Source organism: Triticum aestivum, chromosome 6B, assembly GCF_018294505.1.
Source record: "Triticum aestivum cultivar Chinese Spring chromosome 6B, IWGSC CS RefSeq v2.1, whole genome shotgun sequence".
Lineage (NCBI taxonomy): Eukaryota > Viridiplantae > Streptophyta > Magnoliopsida > Poales > Poaceae > Triticum > Triticum aestivum.
In genome coordinates this window covers 39,293,929-39,319,560 of record NC_057810.1, presented here as the reverse complement: position 1 = coordinate 39,319,560, position 25,632 = coordinate 39,293,929, and the positions used below count along the sequence as shown (strand labels likewise).

At 45.8% G+C, this 25,632-nt stretch overlaps 1 pseudogene; it reads left to right on the top strand.

Annotated features, from left to right (window-relative positions):
- Nucleotides 1-11,815: 11,815 nt before the first annotated feature.
- Nucleotides 11,816-12,647, top strand: LOC123138735 (putative disease resistance RPP13-like protein 1; annotated as a pseudogene).
- Nucleotides 12,648-25,632: the final 12,985 nt, after the last annotated feature.

Sequence of the window (25,632 nt, the reverse complement as noted above, 5' to 3'; positions counted from 1 at the left end):
CTGAAGCTCGTGACTCCAAGGTGCCGGACTCCTTGCCAGACTCCGAACCTCTCGCGCCTCCTCCAATCGAATCCGATTGGGCGCCGATCATGGAGTTTGCGGCCGCGGACATCTTTCAACACTCACCTTTTGGCGATATTCTGAGTTCGCTAAAATATCTCTCGTTATCGGGAGAGCCCTGGCCGGACTACGGTCAGGACGGTTGGGATGCGGACGACGAAGAAATTCAAGAGCCACCCACCACCCACTTAGTAGCCGCTGTCGACGATCTAACCGACATGCTAAATTTTGACTCCGAAGACATTGACGGTATGGACGACGATGCCGGAGACAACCAAGAGCCAGCGCCTATCGGGCACTAGAAGGCCACCTCGTCATATGACATATACATGGTGGACACCCCAAAAGGAAGCGATAACGAGGAACAACGGAACGCGGCGAAGGGCAATTCCCCCGAAAAACAACCAAAACGGTGACACAAGCGCCGTCCAAAGTCCCGCCTCGATAACAACAGCGCCCATAATGACCCAGCCGTAGAGCAGGGCAAACCAGTGGATGACGAACATGCAACAAAGCAACCATCCGAACAAGATGAATCGGACAATCAACCCATCCTCGGCGAAAATAACAGTCCAAACGATCTCACGCCGGACACATCACCGGAGCATAAGAACCTTCACAAAAGGCTCGTTGCCACTGCAAGAAGTTTGAAGAAGAAGAAACAGAAGCTCAACACAGTGGAAGACGTACTCAGAATGAGGTGGAGCAAAGTACTCAAAACCGCAGACAAATACGGCAATAGTTACCAAGCAAAGAGCTACCCGAAGCGCAAGCTGCTGCCCGAATTGGACGAGGAGGGCGTAGAGCCACCACAATCAAAAAACAAAGAGGCCGCCTGGCCGGATAGACGACCAGATGACAGGCCAAGAGCGGCAAGCGGCGCCGCACACAAGCCAGCACACGACACACATAAAGATGCTCGCCAAAAGGATGGCCCGGTCAGGTCCATTTACGGGCCAAAAAAGAGGGCCCCAGGAAGCAACACAACACGCCGAGTGCTCACAGGTAACAGCACACCTAAATACAGGGGCGCTGCACACCCACTATGTTTCACCGGTGAGGTGCTGGATCATGAATTTCCAGCGGGATTCAAGCCCGTAAATATAGAAGCATACGACGGAACCACAGACCCTAGAGTTTGGATTGAGGATTACATCCTACACATACATATGGCTAGAGGAGACGATCTCCACGCCTTAAAATATCTACCCCTCAAGCTCAAAGGGCCAGCTCGGCATTGGCTTAAAAGCCTCCCAGAAAATACCATTGGAAGTTGGGAAGAGCTCGAGGACGCGTTTAGAGCAAATTTTCAGGGGACTTATGTCCGCCCTCCGGATGCAGACGATTTAAGTCACATAACTCAACAGCCCGGAGAGTCAGTGCGCAAATTCTGGAACAGGTTCCTCACTAAAAAGAACCAAATAGTTGACTGTCCGGACGCCGAAGCCCTAACAGCTTTTAAACATAATGTCCGAGACGAATGGCTCGCCAGACACCTCGGCCAGGAAAAGCCAAGAACAATGGCTGCGCTAACGAGCCTCATGACGCACTTTTGGGTGGGAGAAGATAGCTGGCTGGCAAGATGCAGCACCAGCGACCCAAGTACGTCCGAGGTCAGAGATGGAAATGGGAAATCACGACGCAGAAAAGATCAGCGCCGGAATAAAGAAAATGGCCCAAAGAACACGGCGGTCAACGTCAGATTCAAAAGCTCTCGGCCGAACAACAAAACACTGCCTCCCAAGGACAACAGTGACGAGCTATCCAACCTAAACAAAATTTTGGATCAGATATGTCAAATCCACAGTACCCCCGGGAAACCTGCAAACCACACCCACCGAGATTGTTGGGTCTTCAAGCAGTCCGGCCGACTCAACGCCGAACACAAGGGGCTCGACACACCAAGCGGAGACGATGACGAATCCCAAAAGCAGCAGACCGGAGTACAGAAGACTTTCCCACTAGAGGTCAAAACAGTGAACTCACTTCATGTGATAAATTGTGCGGAAGCGATATAAACCTGTTATACCAGGATACCATCCGCAGAATGGGGATAGACCCTACCAAAATCCGCCATAGCAACACTTCCTTCAAGGAAGTAACGCCAGGCCCATATGCCAAGTGTTCAGGCCCTGTACTATCAAAAGTTGTGTTCGGTTCACCCGACAACTTCCGTTGCGAAAAGCTAACCTTCCATATCGCCCCATTCAAAAGTGGCCATCAAGCACTACTGGGACGCAAAGCTTTCGCCCGCTTTAACGCAAAACCGCATTACGCGTCTCTTACACTCAAAATGCCCGGTCCACGAGGCATAATCTTATCAAAAGGAAACTCCAAGTGTCCCTTGACCATGAAAAACGTGAGGCTGCCTTAACATCCACATATCAACCCAACCTTTTTGATCAAAGCCCCTAAAAAACCGGTCATTTAGACCTCGAACACGGTTAGACGAGTCTGGCTTAGATAAACAAGGGGCTTCCTAGCCGCATAAAAGGGGCTGCACGTATAAACAATGAGAACCAATAAAACTCAGTTTTATCCATCTCCCAAATTATACTCTGTTTTAAATACATTTTTTGCACGATATTTTTCCCAAACGTGCAACAGACGTGCTACACCCATCCAGGATATAGCACAACGGAGACACATGCGTAGACGTGCAGCAGGGACCCGTTGCAAGGATTCTTTTCAGATTAAGACCCTGCGTAAACCTTTCATACTGTCTCTTGTTGATACTCATCCCCCGGTTCCCCACAATAACCGAGGAGGAGGCTGGCGTTTTGGCATTGGCCGCGTCAGAAATTCCCACTTGCACCTGGACAATAGGGGCTTAGGGCATTGTTCTCCCCATTATCATAAAGTCCGAATACCTTAGGGAGTGTTCGGCGTCTCGAGTTAGGCCTTATATGCATCAGCTCCGAATCATGTCTTTGGTCAAATTTTGGGTTTGCCCGGCTCCTGTGTTTTGCTGCCTTACATTCCGCATCGTCGGCTAACGCGGCACCAGGAGAACTACTGCGATTGTGCCCCGGTTCGGCCGGGCGAGCACCTCAGTAGAGAAAGCCGAAAAGTGACTGTCATGATATAGCGAGAGACTGGTCAACCATTCGATCGACTATCGGAATGTTTAGAATTCCTCCGCTTTGACGAAGGGCCGCTTCCCGGTCAGGCACACACGCGCCCCCGAGTTCGGAGATCGCGGTGCCTCTAGGGGCTATATCGTAGCCCCACCATCGAGCTCCTATGGCTAAGTGAAAGTGATAAAGCATTATAGTCCGGTTGCCTAGTTTGCTATGCTATCAACTCCTTCAAAGGACCAAGACGTTGGATTAAGTGTGAAAATGTGCCTTTTTTGCAAACACCCCCGCACTATGTGCGTGGGGGATGAAGCCAAAGACTGCCATCTTTCAGGTTACAAATATATGTACATAAACGGCCGCACAGGGGATATTTCAATACTTGAACGCACAAGTATAAAAAGTCGATGCATTATACATTTGATCTCACAAATCATACATGTCATTTGAACATGACATTTTTCGAGCACTGCGACTCTATTACACGAGCGCCCTGCAGGACTTCCTCAAAACAGTGCTCGGTGGGTAATCGGCTCTCATCCGAATCCCGGGATGCAACGTCGGTGGCATTCATCTCCGCCCAGTATGTCTTAACACGGGTAAGAGCCATCCGTGCACCCTCTATGCAGGCCGACCGTTTCATCGCCTTGATATGCGTACCGCCCCAAGGAATTGCTGCAATAAACCAAAGTAACTCTTCGGCTTGGGCCTTTTCGGCGACAGATGAGCGACCACATCCGTCATGGCTAGTCCGGACAATCTATTCAGCTCAGCCCACTCAGCTAACTAATCGGTCAACGGCAGTGGACGCTCCGGACTTTGGAATTGAAACCAAAACAGCTCTTCCGTTTCATGATCCTTCTGACTTCGGAAGTGCTGAACCGCGTCCGCCGCACTCGCCGCCAAATCCAGATAAGGATTCTCCGCACTCCACAGCTGGCCTAACTGAGCATACTTCGGATCCGTGAATTTCCTACGCAACAGAAAGGGCTTTCCAGCCACAACATCTCCGGCCTGATGCAGTTCCTCCTTCATAGCCCGCATTGCAGAACGGGCATCCTTGGCTTCGGCGGTGGCCTTCTTCAGGCCCTCTTGCTCCGCTTGGCGTTCTCTCTCAAGAACCTCATAGCGGTCGGTAGCATCTTTTAATTTCACGGCCATTACGGCCATTTCTTCCCTGCTTTGACAGTGAGCAGCCTTCTCGGCTTTTAGCTCCTCCGCAGCCTTCAAGGCAGCCGCATCACTCTTTCTGGCTTGGTCCTTGGCCTGAGCAAGCTCCGCCCGAAGGTCTTCCACAGCAGCGGCGCCATCTACATCAAGCATACATGTTGTAAGGAGTGGGCATCAGCTCCCTTACCAGGTGACCACGGAGAAGCAACCTACCTTGTGACTCGTCAAGTCGTTTATTGACCAGCGCGATGTCTGCATCCGCAACATCGAGTTGCCGCTTTAGTTCGGCAACTCCATCAGTCCGGCTGGCCACCGGACTATCAGCCACCTGCATAGGAAAGGCGAGAATTAATACCTGAGATTATGATCCTCGGCACGCCGTCGCTTCCGACAACATACCGAGCCTCAGGGGCTACTATCTTCACTGGGCACACTTTATGTGTAAAAACTGTCAAAAGGTACGTCATTTTTACGTACCTCAAACCCCGTCAGCAAACTTCTGATGGCATCATGCAACCCGCCCTCGGCAGATGAAATTCTTTCAATCACCGTACTCATCAATGTACGGTGACCTTCTGAGATAGGCGCCCTCTCGAGCAAATCCTTCAGCTCCCCCGGCTGTACACCAGTCGGTGCCGAACTCTCCGGTCCCGCCGGACTTGGGGAGACCCTCCACGACGATACTTCAGGGTCGCCCGCCCCGCCTGATGGCGCGGCAGATGGAGGTGTCTCGCTCTCCATCATCTCCGGACGAAGGTCCCCCGAAGACGAGCTCTGTTGAGAAGGACGTAGATCCGAACTACAAGATGAAAACTTCGGTTATCCTCAGAAGCAAAAATTGGGATATCTCTTATTACAAAACTCCCCTTTCTCTACTTACGGTTCGCTGGAGGGCTGATTCCTTAGGGGAGATAGTGCGGCCAGGGTTCCCCCTGGTGTAGGACCCTCGGGTGACGATTTCTTCCCCCGCTTTAAGGCCTTAGCCTCCGTATCTTCGGAAGCGGTCCTCTCCCCCCCCCTGGAAGGAGGGATTCTCGATCCCCCCTTTCTCGAAAGCCTCCTTAATAGAGGCGGTAGTTTCTCTGTTTTCCCCTTCGCCCTCCTCTGGAGGTGCAACCTCCAGCATCTTGACCAGCACCGAATCTGGCGCGGTCTCCGGGAGGGGGGCCGGACACCGTATCAGTTTTGCTTGCGCTATCCACTCCTGTTCAAAGGACGACTGGTTAAAAGGCAAGTCCAAGAATATGCAGACAAACGATATGTCTGGGCACAGGGCTACTTACCTGAGCATCCTGGCGATTGGAGCTTAGGCCGGCATCCTCGGTCAATTCCGGACACACTTCTTGTGATCCAAAGAACAATTTGTACATCTCCACGGGTTTCGTACCCATGAAGTGTTGGAGAGCTCGTGGCCCCTCTGGATTGAATTACCACAGGCGGAGGGGGCGGCGTTTGCAGGGCAGAAGACGCCGAACCAGCATAACCTTCATCACTACGACCAGATTGATCTCCCTCTCTTGGAGGTCTCGAATCCGGCCCTGCAATAGGGGTACGTCCTTTGACGGCCCCCAGTTAAGCCCTTTGTTGACCCATGACATCAGCCGATGTGGAGGTCCCGAGCGAAAGGCGGGTGGCGGCCTCTGCCTGCTGCCCCTGGGAGCGGTGATATAGAACCACTCCTGTTGCCACAAACCGATCTCCTCCTGGAAAGAGCCTTCGGGCCATGGAGCATCGGCCCTCTTGCTTATAACCACCCCGCCGCACTCTACCTGACGCCCCCTGTCGGTGTCAAAACCGGCGGATCTCGGGTAGGGAGTCCCGAACTGTGCGTCTAGGCGGATGGTAACAGGAGACAAGGGACACGATGTTTTACCCAGGTTCGGGCCCTCTTGATGGAGGTAAAACCCTACGTCCTGCTTGATTGATATTGATATTGTGGATGTTTACAAGAGTGGATCTACCACGAGATCAAGGAGGCTAAACCCTAGAAGCTAGCCCATGGTATGATTGTCAGGGTTGATGTTGTTCGTCCTACGGACTAAAGCCATCCGGTTTATATAGACACCGTAGAGGGCTAGGGTTACATAGAGTCGGTTACAATGGTGGGAGATCTACATATCCGTATCGCCAAGCTTGCCTTCCACACCAAGGAAAGTCCCATCCGGACACGGGATGAAGTCTTCAATCTTGTATCTTCATAGTCTTGGAGTCCGGTCGATGATGATAGTCCGGCCGATGATAGTTCGGCCGATGATGGTAATCCGGCTATCCGGACACCCCCTAGTCCAGGACTCCCTCAGTAGCCCCCGAACCAGTCTTCAATGACGATAAGTCCAGCATGTGTATAGTCTTCGGCGTTGCAAGGCGGGTTCTCCTTCAAGTTCCATGTACCGGCCGAACAGTGTCCGGCTTCCTCATCAATGTTGTGCTTCTCGGCTTCCATGCCCAATAATGGCCTTCTTCCACGCGTCGCACGAATGCGAAAAGCCAGGGTGTCTTTTGTGTTTTACCCCCTAGTTGTGCGAATAATCTGCATATAAGAGAGGCAAGAATCCAGATCCAAATCACCATCTTCCTCCCGCGAATACTCATCGGAGTGCTTTCGACCAAGAATCCGTTCCATCATGGACCATCAACGCAGCTCCTCTTCTCGCGCTCCCAGCCCTCTGCCAGGAGATTGGAGATGTTTTGTTCCGCACAACGAGCTGGTGAAGCTCCAAACGGGGGGATATCTCCCTCCGGCCTTCATGGTTCCGGTTCGAGCCGGATTGGCCACCTACAAAGGTGGGAAACAGGCGGAGGCTACCCCAAGTCCCAACAAAGGGGAGCGGGTATGCTTTGTCCCCTATCTGATAAGGGGACTCGGATTTCCTGTACATCCGTTCCTCCGCGGGCTCCTGGAGTTCTACGGACTCCAGCTTCATCACCTCACGCCCGCCTCGATCCTGCATATTGCGGGTTACGTAGCTCTTTGCGAGCTATTCTTGGGTGTCGAGCCCCATTTCGCGCTGTGGAAGAGGTTGTTCTGCCTTGTACCCCGCTCTCACGAGGGGTCCATATATCAAGTGGCGGCGCCGAAGTATGGCGCATTGCCGGGTCCGGATATCCATCCGGAACCCCTAAGAAGGCGTCCGAAGACTGGCCTTCGGAATGGTTTTATATAGAAGACGCTCCGCTGCCGGACCCTGTTCGGATCGGCCTCCCGGAGTTCAGCAATGCTCCTCTAAGGAAACGCCTTAGTTGGCGTCCGCGGAGCCCCCAGCTGGAGGAAGACAAGAGCGTCCATTATTTGATGGGCCGAATAAGGTTACTGGCCCATTCCAGGTTGACCATGATTGGAGTCATGGCAACATGCATTATGCGGGGGGTGCAGCCACTACAATACAGGGGCCACCCCATGTGGGATTTCAACGGGGAGGACGATGCCACCCGCCATGGCCGCAAAGGGCCGAATTCGGCCGAAGACCTGGTGAAGATCCTGTCCGTCCTGTATAAGGGGGAGAAGGAGGATTTCCTTCGGACGAACCCGTTAAATGGGTTCTCCATGAATAATCCCCGGCCTTGGGTAAGCGAACACTCCGTGCGTCCAACCCATGCCTTTGAAATTTAAGTTTCCACACCAAGGAAAGTCCCATCCGGACACGGGATGAAGTCTTCAATCTTGTATCTTCATAGTCTTGGAGTCCGGTCGATGATGATAGTCCGGCCGATGATAGTTCGGCCGATGATGGTAATCCGGCTATCCGGACACCCCCTAGTCTAGGACTCCCTCACCCCCCAATCATCTTCGGCTCCACGTTGAAGGTTTTGAGCCATAAACCAAAGTGAGGGGTAGTGCGGAGGAAGGCCTCGCAGACGACAATGAATGATGAGATGTGGAGAATGGACTCCAGAGCCAAATCGTGGAATTCCAACCCATAGTAAAACATGAGCCCCCTCACGAAGGGATCCATCGGGAAGCCTAAACCCCTACGGAGGTGAGATACGAACACGATGCTCTCGCCAGGCTCGGGAGTAGGGATGACTTGCCCTTGGGCAGGCAGCCTATGCGAAATCTGGTAGGTTAAGTACCTGGCTTCTCTCAGCTTTAGCACGTCCTCCTCCGTGACAGAGGAGGGCATCCATCGGCCCTGCAGGTCGGAGCCGGACATTGTCGAAGTTCCGAAGCGCTCGAATCTGGAGCCCTGAGTGTTGGAGCTCGGGGCAAGGGGCGGATTCGATTGAGGATTGAAGAAAGGAAACGAGCCTTGGTCTCATTATAAAGAGGGAGAATACCAAGAGCCGTCCCCGTAACCGTTTGGAACTCGCCTTCGATGGAGGAGGCGTGGCAGCGGGCGCGGTGGGGTTACCCACGTCCGTATTGATGAGAATCCCGGAATAAGGGGGACACGATCTCTGCTTCGACAAGACGTGCCAAGGAAACCGCTTCGCTAAACGCGCTGAGGCGGTATAACAGAAACGATTCAATTAAAGGCTTGGTTGTGGTGTGACGTCACGCCACGAAATACGTCAGCAGATTGAACTTGTGTAAATATTATTCTTTCTACGGTGGAATGTGGAATTTATTTTGCAGAGCCGGACACTATCCTGGTGTTCACAATCTTCTACAAACTATTCGGAGAAGGAACCCGCCTTGCAATGCCGAAGACAATATGCGCGCCGGACTCGCCGTCATTGAAGCCTGGTTCAGGGGCTACTGAGGGAGTCCTGGACTAGGGGGTGTCCGGATAGCCGAACTATCATCATTGGCCGGACTCCAAGACTATGAAGATACACGATTGAAGACTTCGTCCCGTGTCCGGATGGGACTTTTCTTGGCGTGGAAGGCAAGCTTGGCGATACGGATATGTAGATCTCCTACCATTGTAACCAACTCTATGTAACCCTAGCCCTCTCCGGTGTCTATATAAACCGGATGGCTTTAGACATAACAACCATGACAACAATCATACCATAGGCTAGCTTCTAGGGTTTAGCCTCTTTGATCTCGTGGTAGATCTACTCTTGTAATACCCACATCATCAATATCAATCAAGCAGGACGTAGGGTTTTACCTCCATCAAGAGGGCCCGAACCTGGGTAAAACATCGTGTCCCTTGTCTCCTGTTACCATCCGCCTAGACGCACAGTTCGGGACCCCCTACCCGAGATCCGCCGGTTTTGACACCGACAACGAGCTTGTCTAGTAACTTACTATAGGGACACTATATTTGTTTATGTATTCACACATGTATTTAAGTTTCCGATCAATACAATTCTAGCATGAATAATAAACCTTTATCATGAATAAGGAAATATAAAATAACAATTTTATTATTGCCTCTAGGGCAAATTTCCTTCAATGTGCTCTCCCAAGTTATGCGAACTCAGCTCTAAAGAAGAATGACACCTCAGATTTGAGCTTGTTGCTATTTGCAGTTGGTTGTAGTATTTTTTTTCATTATAATGTTCTTTTGCTTTTGTTGATGTATGTAACACCATGCACTTTGAGATCCATAAATATTTATACTTTTTGTACTAGTCATATTGTCCAGTAGCTTCATATTCAATCATTATTCAAGAGTAAAACTGAGGAAAGCAAAGTATCATGAAAGCAACCATCATGTGTATTTCTGCAAGAGACTAATGGCTTCAACTTTGGGTTTGTACTAAATTCTGTACTCACATCATATTGTGCGGACACATACAAGAAAATTAGTAGTGCTCCAGATTTTGCGATGCCAACTATGAGGACATGCAGAAGCATAAGCTCGTACACTTCATTTATTTATTAAATGAACAACTGACAACAACTGTATGTTTTAACATGTTTGTAGTATCTGAGTGTAAATAAGCACTCAGCAGTTTGTTCTAAATTCAGTTTATGTTAAGACATTCTATGTTTCAACTTGTTTTCTTGCTGCCAATTCAAACATCATCTTATGTTTTGTAGAAGGCCACTACTAGTTCATATATTCTCACCCGAAATAGACCTATTCATCACGTGGATACTTGTTGATGCCCAATTCTGCTTTGGCGCATTGATTCATGGCTTATGGCTTCATATTCTTTTGTTTGTAGGTGAGATCCAACCGGGAAAGGATGGACCAGCAGAAGGCTACTAGGAGGAGGAGCCTCTACCCTATCCGGCCCTTTTGTTATTATTTTCTTTCTTATTCGATTTGAACATTGATGATCTTTGTATGCACTCCTCGCCCCAGGCTATGCAAAATTTGCAATCAAACATGATGTATGAATATATTATTTTGTGAATCAAACATGATGTATGAATATATTATATTTCTTATATGATGCGTATGTACGTATGAACACCTTGTATTACATGAACTGTACTATGTACATCACATGTACATAGTATAGTATGTGTATATTTTTTATTTCATAAAATTATTAGCAGTGCCGGGCATCAAGCAGAGCTCACCACTGGTAGTGTGTGACGTTAGTGGTCATTACTAGTGGCGGGCGCTAGGTAGCCCGTTACTACTAGGTATGTACCACTGGCGGACATGGGCCCGCCACTGATGCCATGTTAGCAGTAGCGGGGGGTCAGTGGCAGGCGCCCCTGAGAGTCTTGCCCGCCACAGCTGGCCTTTTTGCGCCCGCACTACTAGATATTCCTGCAGTAGTGCTTTACATCAAATCAGGGCTTCTTGATAGTCGCACTATAAAATGCAATTTATATTATGAGTATTGCGAAGAAAGATTTGTTATGCACGATCTCTTGCATGAGTTGGCCCGGTCTGTTTAAGCAAGTGAATGCACAATAGTGGACTTAAATTTCTCTGGTTGTATTCCGAACACTGTCCGTCATATCTGCTATTGTTGAACAGATTTCTCACGCAAAGAGACTGCGCACACTTCTTATGCATTTTGAAGACCAAGAAGAGGCAGATCAAGTGCACATACTGAGTAAAGTGTTGGGTGCGGCCAGAAGCTTACGGGTGTTATCGTTAATAACAAACTCACCGTATCCTCAAAAATAAAAAATAAAATAACAAACTCACCACGTAAGCTTCCTGATTCCATGGGTGGTTTAATGCACCTTCGCTATTTGTCTTTTAAGCGGAGCCGAAAAAATGACACATTGTTGTTCGTTTCCAAGCCTGTGTATAATCTTTATCACTTACAAGTAATGAATTTTGAGGATCACCAACTCGCAGTTCCTCAGAAAGGGGAAATGGACAGAGTGCACAACCTAGTTAATATAGGTCATCTGAAACTATCTTACGGAATAATACCAATGCTTCCTTGTGTAGGAAAGCTTACTTCTCTCCATGAGCTATATGGCTTCTGAACCAAACAACAAGTTGGTTACACCATTGGTGAAATAAAAAAATCTTATGAATAACCGTCATTTATATGTTTCTGGTCTTGACAAGGTAAACAGCACAGAAGAAGCTGCTGAAGTTATGTTGCAACAGAAAAAGTGTCAGTCAGAACTTTGAAGTAACTTTAAATTGGTCCCCGGGCTCTTCAAATTCATGGATGCCAAGCCAAGCTGAGTTGGATCTTGACAAACTTGAACCACACCATAATTTACAGAAATGTTGATTGAAGGATATCCTGGTTGTCGATCTCCGTGTTGGCTGCAAAACCCCGCGCTCATTAATTTCACATATGTTTACATACGCCATTGTGAAAGATTGGAGCATCTTCCACCTCTTGGGAAGTTACATTCTCTACAATATCTTTACGTAATTTACTTGGAATTAGTAGAGGGTGCGGATTCTTCATTTTATGGAAGTGAAAAGCCTTGTGGGATTGCAATATCTGAAGGTGCTAGAGATTGAAAGCATACCAAAATATCTGGAATGGGTTGGATTGGAGGGTAAGAATGTGTTCCCTAGGCTTGAGATGCTAAAAGTCTGTGACTGTGAGGTGCTGAGAACATTGCCCATTGTACCCACCATTATTCGCCATGTTAAAATACATAATGATGGTCTGTTGGCTATGCCAGTACTTTTTGGGAGTTCTGATACAAGCTCCTCACCATCATTGGACCTGGCTCTCTCTAAGCTTGTGATTTCAAACTGCCCAAATCTAGAAACTTTATGGCAGGGGTGTTCTCTATCTGCACTCAAGGAGTTGTCCATCCAACAATGTGCAAGCTTGTCATGTCTACTTGAGGATTCGTTTGGTACACTTGCCTCCCTGAAAATCCATGAAGTAGTGAAGTGCCCAAATTTGGTGACAGGAGAGATCAGGTTGCCCCCTACCATTGAAACCATCAGTTTAGGATTGTGCGGTGAAGCTGAACAACCACTAATCCATTCACTGAGAAGTCTTAATTCGTTGGTACTGTTATTTTTAGATGGTTGTGCACTATCACTCTATAGCTAGATGCATACATATACAAGTTTTCTGGTACTCTTGAAAAGTACTACTCCACTTGCAATTCTTATCAGCCCAGCATTCTCGAATCCCCTTTTTCAAATGAAGGTCCTACAAATTTTCAAAGACGTATTCTTAACTGTTTCTGGTTCAATCCAAGAAATACAACTCTACAGCAACGGATACGGTAGATGAAGATCGCAGCAAGCACTGACTGGAACCTTGTCTATGAGCAAGTTTCTCGGCAAAACAATGAGATGACACTGCTCAGCAACACAACCCAAGAAGATAGCCGACAGTTGTCTTAAAGGATGGAAAGGATCTTCTTTAGGTTTTAGATTCTACTCATGTTACATGCAAAGTGATAGCCATTGATTTCAGCACATTTTTTTCTTTTCTATGACTTTGGCCAAAGAATCAGGTGGAAATAGTATCCTGTCAACTAATTACACCGGGCTAGACCATGCATGACTGATTATTAATTAAGTTCAGGTATCAACAAGGTTGGAGTTGTTCCACATGTCTTGGCAGTACGCATGGTTCTTTTCAGAATAAGCAATGGAATTATTCAGAACATTATATGAGGAAATTATTGCACTGTCGCAGCTACTAGGTTCATGGATTACCAACATCATACATTCCATGTTCTTAAATTAGATAGATACCACTGATCTATGTCTATCCAGCAACATAAACAACAAGATGCATTGTGTTTCCTACGACTGTATCCCTCTTTCATTCGCCTCTTTTTGCTTGCTTCTTGTGTGCATGTGTGTTGGATTCATTGCTTATCACGATGGCTCAAGATAATACTAAATTGTGTGACTTTTACAACGCCAACAACAATGATTTTACTAGCACTTGATTGCTCCTACTACTAACTCTGAATCTTGTGAAATTATGCCGCTTTGTTGAATCTTGTTATGAAAGATCAATTTTCTGGCTTCCTAGTGAAGATGACGCATCCCATCTAAACAATTTCGTTGATTTGTGCGGTATGCAAAAGAAGAAAGATGTGGATAATAATATTGTTAAATTGAAGCTATTTCCATTTTCACTTAGAGATCGTGCTAAAACTTGGTTCTCCTCTTTGCCTAAAAATAGTATTGATTCATGGAATAAGTGCAAATGCTTTTATCTCTAAGTATTTTCCTCGCGCTAAGATCACCTCCCTTAGGAATGGTATTATGAATTTTAAGCAGCTTTATCATGAGCATGTTGCACAATCTTGGGGGAGGATCAAATTAATGATACATAATTGCCCTACACCTGGTTTGAATTTTTGGATGAGTAAACAAAAAAATTATGCCGGATTGAATTTTGTTTCTAAAAATCTTTTAAATTCGGCCGCGGGAGGCACTTTTATGGAAATCACTTTAGGAGAGGCTACTACGCTCTTAGATAATATTATGTTTAATTATTCTCAATGGCACACCGAAAGGTCCACTAGTAAAAAAGTTCATGCGATTGAAGAGATTAATGTTTTGAGTGAAAAGATAGATGAACTTATGAAATTATTTGCTAATAAAAGTGTTTCTTCTGATCCTCATGATATGCCTTTGTCCACTTTTATTGAGAATAATAATGAATCTATGGATGTGAAATTTGTTGGTAGGAACAATTTTGGTAACAACACGTATAGAGGCAATTTTAATCCTAGGCCATTTCCTAGTAATTCCTATAATAATTATGGTAATTCCTACAACAACTCTTATGGAAATTTTAATAAGATGCCGTCTAATTTTGAGAATAGCGTGAAAGAATTTATTAGTTCGCAAAAGAATTTCAGTACTTTGATTGAAGAAAAATTGCTTAAGATTGATGAGTTGGCTAGGAACGTAGATAGAGTTTCTCTTGATGTTGATTCTTTGAAACTTAGATCTATCCCACCTAAGCATGATATCAATGAGTCTCTCAAGGCCATGAGAATTTCCATTGATAAGTGCGAAAAAAGAACCGCTAAGTTGCGTGCTAAAAACGATTGGTTTGTAAAAGCGTGTTCTTATAGTTTCCATGATAATAATGATGAAGATCTAGATGCAAAAATTGATAAAAGTGGGATTGAAGAGGTCAAAACTTTAAGTAGCAATGAACCCACTATTTTGGATTTCAAGGAATTTAATTATGATAATTGTTCCTTAATAGATTGTATTTCCTTTGTTGCAATCCGTGTTAAATTATCCTCATGCTTCCAATCAAAACAAAGCTTTTACTAAACATATCGTTGATGCTATGATGCAATCTTTTGAAGAAAAGCATGAACTAGAAGTTTCAATCCCTAGAAAACTTCATGATGAGTGGGAACCTACTATTAAGATTAAGATTAAAGATTCTGAATGCTATGCTTTGTGTGATTTGGTTGCTAGTGTTTCCACGATTCCAAAACCTTTGTGTGATGTGCTAGGTTTCCGTGAATTTGATGATTGTTCTTTAAATTTGCATCTTGCGGATTCCACCATTATTAAACCTATGGGAAGGATTAATGATGTTCTTATTGTTGCAAATAGGAATTATGTGCCCTTAGATTTCATTGTTCTTGATATAGATTGCAATCCTACATGTCTTATTATTTTTGGTAGACCTTTCCTTAGAACGATTGATGCAATTATTGATATGAAAGAAGGAAACATTAGATTCAAATTTCCGTTAAGGAAAGGCATGGAACACTTTCCTAGGAAGAACGTTAAATTGCCGTATGAATCTATTATGAGAGCCACTTATGGATTGCATACCAAAGATGGCAGTACCTAGATCTATTCGTGTTTTTATGCCTAGCTAGGTGCGTTAAACGACAGCACTTGTTGGGAGGCAACCCAATTTTATTTTGTTCTTTAATTTTAGCTCATGTTTAATAATAAATAATTCATCTAGCCTCTGGTTAGATGTGGTTTTATTTTTAGTTAGTGTTTATGCCAAGTAGAACCTTTGGGAAGACTTGGGTGAAAGTTAATGCGATCTTGCTGTAAAAAACAGAAACTTTTGCGCTCACGAGAATAGCTGTCATTTTTTTACAGAAGAGTGCTTTTAAGTTGATTCTTTCTGCAGAAGATTAATAGAAAAATTCCTCACGTCCACCATTTTAAGTTAGAATTTGTGGAGTTAGAGAAGTATTCGGGAGTTACAGATTACTACAGATAGTTCTGTTTTTGACAGATTCGGTTTTTCGTGTGTTGTTTGCTTACTTTGATAAATTTATGACTAGTATCGAGGGGTATAAACCATGGAGAAGTTGGAATACAGTAGATATTACACCAATATAAATAAGAATGAGTTCACAACAGTACCTTAAAGTGGTGATTTATCTTCTTATACTAACGGAGCTCATGAGATTTTGTGTTGAAGTTTTGTGTCGTGAAGTTTTCAAGTTTCAGGTAAGGATTTGATGGACTATGGAATAAGGAGTGACAAGAGCCTAAGCTTGGGGATGCCCAAGGCGCGCCAAGGTAAAATTCAAGGACAACCAAAATACTAAGCTTGGGGATGCCCCGGAAGGCATCCCTTCTTTCGTCTTTGTCTATCGGTAACTTTGCTTGAGGCTATATTTTTATTCACCATACGATATGTGTTTTGCTTGGAGCGTCTTGTATGATTTGAGTATTTTTCTTTTTAGTTTACCATAATCATCCTTGTTGTACACACCTTTTGGGAGAGACACGCATAAATCGTGATTTATTAGAATAATCTATCTGCTTCACTTATATCTTTTGAGCTAGACAATATTGCTCTAGTGCTTCACTTATATCTTCTTTAGAGCACGGCGGTGGTTTTATTTTATAGAAATTATTGAACTCTCATGCTTCACTTATATTATTTTGAGAGTATTTTAGAACAGCATGGTAATTTGCTTTGGTCATAAAATTAGTCCTAATATGATGGGCATCCAAGATGGATATAACAAAAAATTTCATATGAAGTGCATTGAATACTATGAGAAGTTTGATTATTTATGATTGTTTTGAGATATGAAGATGGTGATATTAGAGTCATGCTAGTAGAGTAGTTGTGAATTTGAGAGATAATTGAGTTAAAGTTTGTGATTCCCGTAGCATGCACGTATGGTGAACCGTTATGTGATGAAGTTGGCGCATGATTTATAAAACCGTTATGGTGAACCGTAGTTTGTGATTCTCTCTATACGTATAGTAGCTAGCGTCGACCACGCACGGAGAAAGACATGTCGCTTCCCTCTATTAGCTAGCTAACACAATATGATCAAACCCCATCTAGGTGAAAGGTCATCCAAAGTTGCATGAACAATAGGAATTCAATCAATATGATAAGTGCATTCATACGACAACATCGCTTCGAAAGAGACATGTTTTTTTATAATGTTTAGATTTAATTATTGGTAGATCAGTTACCATGAAAATTTTGTCGGGGGAAAACAGACATCAAAATATTAATGGTGTTCCAAATCGGGCTCAAACATCAATATCATTGCTCTTCAACGGGCAAACACTTCTGCAAGAGTATATTCATATTTTATTACCAAGGCTTTGCCTTTAGCTATAGTTTGTCTAAAATGTGATAAAATGCCAAAGCTAATGCCTCGACGAATCAAAAACAAGTACGAGTTGCGAGAAAGGAAACGTTGAACAAAAACACCAAACATAACATTCTATATTAAATCTAGCCGCGCAAATGCGCGGGTCACAACGCTAGTTATATCATATACATTATAATTGCTTTTTAGGTTATATACATTATAATTGCTTGTTAGTCCTTTTTTTCTAGTGAAATAGGGCCTCATTTTTTAGTTTCGCACATGCCCGGGATTTTGTCGGGCCGGCCCTGGATGGGATTGTTGCGTGGAAGTGGTACGGCGTGGCCGCATGGATACTGGGGATGTGACAGGAGGAGGAGCGACATTAAAGGGCTCCTCGCTGGGCAAAGGAGTCGGCTTCTTGGCGAGAGAGATTTTTATGTAGTGTATCCCATGGAAGGGTTAGATAAAGAGGCATGCACGTTGGACAGTTTTCAAGGACTCCTTCAACATTTATGAGGATTAACGTGGAGTCTCACATGGTGCTTCCAATTAACAGGTGTCTTAGGTGTGTGTGTTTTTCTGTTTTTGTGATCTGATGGCTGGTTCTTCGTAGCGCTTCGGCAGAACGTCTGTGTGGTGTGCACCCGGAGGAAAGAGTGAGCAAGGCACCGCTCACCGGGAATATGCTTGGTTGAAGTCATAAACCACCAGCTGTAGTGAATCTCTAACTCGACACTCTAGAACAAGTCACACCAACTCAAATGCATGGAGCCAGTGTACACGCTCATTCTACCTCTAGATCATGACTCTACACATTGCCCTTGCTTCTTTCTCCAAATCAAATTCCCAATGCATCTCATTCCTCGGATGTCGCACCATCGGACCACCGGAGACACCCATTGTCCACATCATTTTTGCTCTGCTCCAACACTTGGCCATTCTCCCTCGAGCAACTACACATGACTGATGCACGTCAGACTAGTTATTTATAGATGGCCAGAGTGAATGCACGTCAAACTGTGTGAGACTATTCCTCTTCTAAACTTCACATGCCAAACATTGTGGCCATTTATTAATTTCTATGGTGGGTGCCCTTTATTTCAACGGTGAGTGATCATGTTCTTATGTGAATCGCCCATCTGCCTTATGAGCAACCGTGACTTGGCCGTTGAGGTTTGGCCGGGAGGAACCAAAGAAAGACATGGCTGGAGTGTCTGGATCGCTAGATGGTATGGAATAGGAGAGCTCTGATTACCATGTGTGATGGCGGAATGCATCTTGCCTCGACAGGAAGCGACGCCCTTCAAGTTTGTAGGAAGGGGGGCACCAATTGGACCGGATTGGGCGGACTTTTACCATGTGCGTGTGCGAGAACTTATATCATATTTAAATACACATATGTGACTGACTCCATCAGCTGCTCGTGACCCCCTCCTCCTACATACTACCTCCTCGTAGTTATGTTGTAACTCATTGCTTCCTTGCAAATTAGTCACTCACAACTCGCCCTCATTTACATCTGGAACGAGTGTGCATTTGGGGATCAACGTCCTTTGAAATGGGGGTGGGGGTGATTTGAACCTTAATCCATGGGGCATGGGCAAAGGATGTATTAGTTGTGGCTAGAGGTTGTGGCATACGATATTCTACAAAGGGATTCAATATACCAAAGGCTTTCGTTCGCAAGGTTTCTTCACGATGGTGCCCGGGAGTACAGTTCACTGTCTAGGCGCACTGCCACTCCATTTTACTTGAATGTGTCGATCCAGGGAGATGGAAGACCTATCACAGTTGGATAGCATGTTGATCCTGAGCAACACAGAGCATGTGGAACCTGAGCAACACGTTGGGCTCCTCTATGTAGTCGTAGCAGAAGCCGCCACTAAAGCATCTATGTGGCGAGCTGATTGACTCGGCCGATCTTAAGTCGTGTTCTGAATATTTCTTGAGCACGTACCGAGCATTGACCAATGTAGGTTGGCACGATTGGACATGCTTCAAACTTTTGATGTCCGTGACAAGGTTGTATTCGTCATGAAGATAAGAAGGCAAGAAGAAAGCAAATTGCCTGCAAGTGATTTGGCTGGAGGCCTGCGTTGACCCGGCTACCTTGATAGATTGGCGCCTCCCATCGACCTCTTGTGATTCATCTATTTTAAGGCATCAGATGCATTTACAATGGATGTATGGGGTACTTTGTGGGCACCTCCGAAAAACAAGACCCTAATTGGTAGACATTCTCGATAAGAAAGAATTTTTTTTTGCCAGCTGAAACATGTCATCAACATTGTTCTGTGTGCTCCAGATGATATCAACTAATTGGCAGAGGGATAGATGGTCTTGTTTCCAAAACACTTAATAGACAGAGAACACAGTTTGGCCCTGAATGGAGGTGGCAATTAACTTGTGGGATACCTCCTGTTTAGAAAGGCTCTTACTTCGCAAAATTCGCTAAACAAAATATATTCAGGACGACCCGATTTTGAGAAAGGAGGTGACAGAATTTAGAAGGTCATGCTGCTCTAATACCCTCATATGTGAACGGTGATTCAAGGAAACCCTACTAATCAAATCTGCAATGATCAGTTTTTTTTGTATTTAGCATGGCTAGCATCAACACGAGCAAGACTAAAAGAGAGATTAAGACTTCGATTTCCAACACATGATGACGCTAGCATCTTTTGTTCATAGCAAACAGAGAAATTCAAGTGTCATGTAAAAACATACATCTCTACCAATGTAATCTTCCACTGACGACTGGAAATAAAGCAAAGAAACTAAGGCATGTTACATGCCTTTACCAACAGGGACGGAGCACCCATAAAAAATCTGAGGCAGAGCTGACTCAGTACTCCAAATCAATGATACTTTTGTTTAAGGACAGAGGAAGTATTATTTCATTACCCTATAAATATAGAAGATTTCTCATGGGCCCCAGGGTTCCAGTCGACGGGAGGCCCAAAGGATGGCTTGGCTAGGTTTGCAGAAAACATCGGTTTACGACTTTTTTGCCGGAAACCACTGATTCTCGGCCTAATCTTTTGCAAAAAAAACATTAGTTGGCAGCTTTGGCCATTTGATGACGACTATGACAAATGGAGCTCACCATTTCCTGATGTCGCGTAATGGCTCACGATAAATTACGCAGGGTATTTCTACCAAAAACTCCCCCCCCCCCTCCCTAAAAAAATAACCTCCCTAGATCCCGATGGCGAGGACGAGCACATCGAGCAGGCCCTGGATCCTGCATAGGGGCGCGACAGCCACACTAGTGCTGATGACGAGCTCCGGCCTAACTATAACGCACGCTCGTGGGACGCACATGACCAGATGACGTGACGTATGAAACCAATCATCATGCCGTCGCCTCGCTGTCCCTTTTCGGCGGCTCGGCCATCTACCACCGACCGGCTGCCGGCCCGCTGCTGTCCTGGCCTCCCCTGTCACATCTGCTGCTTGGCAGCACCTTGTTGGAAATATTCTCTGTATGTCACGTACCAACGTGTCGGCGTGTACATCAAGTATAGGTCAGGGTTTAGTTAGAGTAGTTAGAGATTTTCCTGTTTAACTTCTTATCTCTCTATCCCTCCCATATATCTCTCTTTGGTCGTTTGTACGATCAACCACATGTAAACCTACGAGACCTAGCTCTCAATATAATCAATAAATACACCGCGGGCTCCTGTGAATAGGGGTTGAGACACTTTACCCATTCTTAACATGGTATACAGAGCCTCCTTCTTCCTCGTCTAGCTTTCATCTCCACCACCACTTCCGCCATGTCTTCCGCCTCACAAAACATCTCCTCCGGTCTAAACAACACCACCTCCGAGCCTCTCAATTGTACCAACTATATCCTATGGAGAGCTCAGGCCCGTTCTCAGATCATGGGGGCGGGACTTTTTGGCTATCTTGAAAAAACAATCCCTGAACCCTCCACCACCATAGTCTCAAAGAACTCCGAAGGGAAGGACCAGACGGTTCCTAACCCCGCCCATAACCCCTGGTTGATCCAGGACTAACAGCTCGTGGCATACCTGCTTCGTAATCTTTCTAAGGAAGTCCTGATCCAGATTGCGTCCCTTGAAAAATCCCACCAAATCTGGGCCGCCCTTACCAATATGTTCACAGCCCAGTCACGATCCCGAGCCAACAACTGTCGCACAACCCTTTCCAAAGCCCAAAATGGCACGCAATCAGCCGCCTCTTTCTTCGGTCAGATGCAATCACTCGCAGATGAGCTCCTCGTGGCCGGAAAACCCATAACTGAGGACAAGCTGATCTCATTCATTATTGCTGGTCTTGATATGGACTATCAGCCCCTAATCTCGGCCCTTGATGTGCGCACAGAACCTCTTTCTGTAGATGACCTCTTCGGCATGGTAGCCAACTTTGATCAACGAGTAGAGATGTTCCATGGATCGGGGGCAGGGGGCTTCAAGTCCTTAGCCAATGCAGCCTACCGTGGCCAAGGGAGCTCCTCCAAGGCCAACCGCAACTCACATAAAGGGGGTGGCTGCGGTGGGTCGCGCGGCGGCGGCACTGGTGGCGGCTACCACAACGGTGGTAGCGGCGGCTACCACAACAAGAAGTCCGACGGCCGCTACAACAACTCCGGCGGCCGCTACCACAACAACAATTCTGCCGTCGGCCAACGCATCTACAACAACAATGGCAATGGCGGCGGCTACTACAACCACAACCCACCTCGTCCCTTCTACAACAACAATAGGGGCGGAGGAGGTTTTCACTTTGCCGGGTATGAAGAGTACAAAAACAAATGTCAGATCTGTACGAAAACAAACCATATTGCCAAGGAGTGCAAGTGGCGTTATGCAGAGGAAAACTCCCAAAGAAGGCGTGTTGCAGCTGCGGCAGATACCTCCTATGGTGTTGATTCAAACAAGTATGTTGATACCGGCGCGAATGAGCATATCACTTGACACTTTGCCAAGATGAGCATGCATGAGAAGTACACCGGTCAAGATCAAGTCCACACAGCTGAAAATGGGCAAGGTATGATGATTAGTCATGTTGGTCGCTCTATTATTAACACCCATATCATGATATCCATATCAAAGATGTTCTACATGTTCCTAATGCATCAAAAAACCTCCTTTCTGTTCACCGTATTACCCTTGATAATGGTGTCTTTATCGAATTTCACCCCTATTTATTTTGATAAAGGACCAGGCCACGAGGAGGGTTCTCTACTGCGGTAGATGCGTGCACGGTCTCTATCCGTTGATTCCACAAATTTGCAATTCCAATAAACAAGTGTATGGCGCCACCAAAGTCTCTTCAGAAAGGTGGCATAAGCGTATAGGCCATCCATCTTTTTCCATTGTTTACCAAATTCTTAGTAGAAATAAGCTCCTGTTTGTTGGTGAGCGTGATCGTGAAACTATTTGTGATTCTTGTCAAGCAAAAAGTCATCAATTGCCATACCCAGTTTCTATTAGTATTTCTACAAAACCCTTGCGACTTATCTTTTCTGATATGTGGGGACCGGCCCCTTCCTCTGTTGGTAGATACACATACTACGTAAGCTTTATTGCTGACTATAGCAAGTTCACGTGGATTTATCTCCTCAAAACACGTTCAGATATTTACCAAGTCTTTCACAACTTTCAAGCTCTCGATTGAACGCAAGTTTGATAGTAAAATAATTGCCATGCATTCTGATTGGGGTGGCGAGTACGAAAAGCTAAACTTTTTTTTCAAACTATAGGCATGCATTTCCCATCATGTATCTTGTCCCCATGCTCATCAACAGAACGGATCAGTAGAACACAAACACACACATATTGTTGAAATAGGTCTTGCCCTTCTTGCTGCTGCATCCATGCTGCTCAAATTCTGGGATGAAGCTTTTTTAGCCGTTGTTCATCTCATAAACATACTTCCTAGTCGTGTCATAAAAAACGAAACTCCCACCGAACATCTTCTTCATGTCAAACCAGACTATGCTCCACTCCGTGTGGTTGGTTGTGATTGCTGGCCCAATCTTCGTCCCTACAACAAGAAGAAACTCATGTTTCTTTACACACAATGTGTTTTTATTGGCTATAGTGCACAACATAAAGGTGTCAAATGCCTTCATGTTGCTACTGGTCGGGTTTACATATCACGTGACGTTGTTTTCGACGAAACTCAATTTCTCTTTGAGAAACTACACCCTAATGCCGGTGCTCTTCTTTGCAAGGAAATCTTGCTTCTGCCACCATCTCTTATTGGAACAGCTCACGGGGGTGAAAGTAATAGCACTGTTCCTTCCTTGACTACTCATCAAAATTTATCTAAGTCTGTGGCTGCAGATTTTACTTTGGATGCAAACAGGGCAAGAAACAACAAAGAAAATGGCAGCTATTCCATGTGTTCCCCGCATGGAGACGGCGAAACTCGAGGCAGTTTCGTCTCGGGATTATTACCGCAGCACCTGACGCAGATGCCAGGGCGATCCACATCGGGGTCCGTCCCTGCCACTCATAGAGCCACGTCCTCCGCGCAGCACACAAAGGACACCGCGGGGGCGAGCGCGCATGCAGGCGGCGACAGCGATGTTGCCTCCCTCGCCTCTCTGCGCAAATCTACAGACAACATGTGGCTGGAGCCACCCTCACCCGGTCACGCTGCTCGCCCATCGCCAGGCAGCCCGTGTGCATCGCCAGGCTGCGTGTGGTCACACGCACCCGAATCTCCCTTGAGATCGGGCCGGTCAGTGCACCCTGCGGTCGAACACTCCTCGGGATCGGAGCGGACAGCGACTGCTCCGGGATCCCCTGGGGTCACGGCTGGACCATCTACATCGAGCGCTCCTGTGGTCTCTCCTGTGCAACCGCGAACCAGACTACAGAAGGGAGTTACTTCCAGAATCAATTATAAAAACTTTTCCAAGTTTGGTTTATCTTGTATGGCAGGTGAACCTACTAAATTATCAAATGCTCTTGCTGATGATAGGTGGAAGACAGCTATGAATGATGAGTACATGGCCTTAAAAAGAATAAAACGTGGCACTTGGTTCCTCCTCAGCGCGGCTACAACTTGATTGACTGCAAGTGGGTGTACCGCATGAAAAAGAAATCAGATGGCATCATAGATCGCTACAAGGCAAGACTCGTGGCAAAGGCTTTTAAGCAAAGGTATGGATTGGATTATGATGACACATTCAGTCCTGTTGTCAAAGCTGCAACAATTCGCCTTGTGCTATCTATTGCTGTCTTCAGGGGATGGAGCCTTAGACAGCTAGACGTACAGAACGCGTTTCTTCATGGTGTTATGGAAGAAGATGTGTACATGAAGCAACCTCTTGGGTTTGAAGATAAAAATAAACCCTTCCATGTTTGCAAGCTTGATAAGTCTCTATTTGGGTTAAAACAAGCCCCTAGAGCGTGGTATTCAAGGTTGAGCACGAAACTCCAATCACTTGGGTTTGTTCCATCAAAATCTTCCACCTCTCTGTTTATCTATACCAAATCACACATATCCATATTTGTACTCATATACGTTGATGATATTATTGTCACTGGTTCGTCTAATGAGGCTGTAAGAAAGTTTCTTAAGGATTTAGGTTCTGAGTTCACTCTCAAGGATATGGGAGATCTGCATTTCTTTTTGGGCTTTGAGGTTCAGAAAAATAGTAATGGTCTTCATTTATCTCAAGCAAAATATGCAACTAAGTTGTTAAACAGGATTGGTATGCAAAACTGCAAACCTTCACCAACACCATTGTATAGTTCAGAATCTCTCTCATTAACACAGGGAGAGCTCCTGAATCAGGAGGATATCACCAGTTATAGAAGCATAGTTGGTGGTGAGGGAGTCCTGGATTAGGGGGTATCCGGACAGCCAGACTGTATACAATGTCCGGACTATTGAAGCGTGGAGATACAAAACTCAAGACTTCGGCCCGTGTCCGGATGGAACTTTCCTTGGCGTGGAAGGCAAGCTTGGCGATCCGGATATTATATTTCCTTCCTTGTAACCGACTCCATGTAAACCCTAGCCCTCTCCGGTGTCTATATAAACCGGAGAGGTTGGTCCTTAGAAGGCCGATCACAATTACATTCATACTATCATAGGCTAGCTCCTAGGGTTTAGCCTCTACGATCTCGTCGTAGATCTACTCTTATACTACCCATATCATCAATATTAATCAAGGAGGAAGTAGGGTTTTACCTCCATCCAGAGGGCCCGAACCTGGGTAAACATCCGTGTCCCTTCTTGTTACCATCAGCCTTGATGCACAGATCGGGACCCCCTACCCAGGATCCGCCGGTTTTGACACCGGCAGGTGGTCTTCAGTATTTGACTCTCACCAGACCTGACATTTCATTTGCAGTCAATAAACTATGCCAATTTCTTCATGGTCCTACCACAGCTCATTAGACAGCAGCCAAGCGGATTTTACGGTATGTGAAGCACAGTTAACCGTTGGTCTCACATTTAGCAAATCCTCATCTACTCTTATAAGTGCATTTTTTGATGCTGACTGGGCTGGCCGTGTGG